At 42.9% G+C, this 1,148-nt stretch overlaps 1 protein-coding gene and 1 long non-coding RNA gene across 3 annotated transcripts in view; one reads left to right on the forward strand and one right to left on the reverse strand.

The window, feature by feature from the left end:
• Positions 1–253: 253 nt before the first annotated feature.
• The window catches only part of LOC106942350 (sortilin-related receptor-like), a 20,916-nt gene continuing 20,021 nt past the window's right edge, over positions 254–1,148 (forward strand). Inside the window, exon 1 of one of the 2 annotated variants that reach the window (XM_015025616.1) lies at positions 254–552. The gene's annotated coding sequence lies outside the window, so the exon portion shown is untranslated. The remainder of the gene's footprint in view (positions 553–1,148) is intronic. The other variant, XM_015025615.1, reaches the window with a different exon arrangement.
• The window catches only part of LOC106942352 (uncharacterized), a 7,182-nt gene continuing 6,752 nt past the window's right edge, over positions 719–1,148 (reverse strand). Inside the window, exon 2 of the long non-coding RNA XR_001423610.1 lies at positions 719–772. This is a non-coding gene — a long non-coding RNA (uncharacterized LOC106942352). The remainder of the gene's footprint in view (positions 773–1,148) is intronic.

Consider the following 1,148-nt stretch of genomic DNA (forward strand, 5'->3'; position numbering starts at 1 on the left):
CGGCACACCTGACGATCACTCACGGCACACTAGTGTGCCGCGGAACAGTGGTTGAAAAACACTGAGTTAACCAGTAGGGTAGTAGTTAACCCTACTGGTTAACTTATCACTCACAGCAGAGCTCTGTACAGACTGCGTGGAATTCTCGGTTTCCCCCCATATTTATTATAGGCAACCAGTAGGGGGCGCCAAAAACCACCCATAACAGGAAAATTATTAAACATATTTGAGCAATTTCACATCATGCACCCCTATACCAGACATGCTCCAAAGTATCCTGTCCATAACTCTTCAAAGATGAGGGTCATTGAGGCTGCAAATGTGGCTGTGAACTCACCCTTCACTCTGTTCAGTGTTTGGTTTGTTGTCCCAACTGTCCCCAAAGGACAATGTCCTGTTCTTGAAATAATGAATAATAAATTTCAATTGTGTTGTCGTTAGAGGGAACCCAGTGTAAAGGTTTCCTGTGCTCCAATGACACCTGCCTGCCAGCCAAAGCTCACTGCAACGGGAACCACGACTGTTCTGACGGTGCTGATGAGCTCAACTGTGGTGAGTGTTTCTATCATAGTCTGACTGTATGACAGAAAATGATGTGACTGATAGGTGTTCCTAGGCCTGTCGCGATAAACGATAAATCAATTAATCGCACATAAATTAAACCTATTGACCTAATTTTAATTATCGGCTTTATCGTCTCTCCCTTCCCTTTTTTTCCTTCTCTTGATGACACTGAATGAAAAAAGGCTCAACTCCGGTGCTCTCCACTGACCTTCCCTTCCTATTTCCTAATGTCCAGTGCACACGACACGAGTTTGTCAGCCCATCTTCAAAACCTGAGAGACAGCCGACAGAAATCCTAGATATAACGGTTGGATTGGGTTTGATCGTGCTTTGTGGTGTCCAGCCACACATCCATTATTTTGGACTTGTAGCCCAAAATAATGGCTACAAGTCCAGTTAACTAATTTTAATATCAGGCATTAATCAATGCTTTATTAGAATCTACATGTGGTGCGTAAAGTCCTGACTGAATGAAAATCATTATAACCTATTTATGTCACGTTAATGAAGAGCAGCTGAAAACTTAACAGGGTTTATCAACTGCGGAAGCAATTTGGCTCCAACTCCTCTCCTTGTCATTTCTA

The sequence above is a fragment of the Poecilia latipinna genome, unplaced genomic scaffold, assembly GCF_001443285.1.
Source record: "Poecilia latipinna isolate Pla-1442-1.1 unplaced genomic scaffold, P_latipinna-1.0 Scaffold4210, whole genome shotgun sequence".
In the NCBI taxonomy this organism is placed as follows: domain Eukaryota; kingdom Metazoa; phylum Chordata; class Actinopteri; order Cyprinodontiformes; family Poeciliidae; genus Poecilia; species Poecilia latipinna.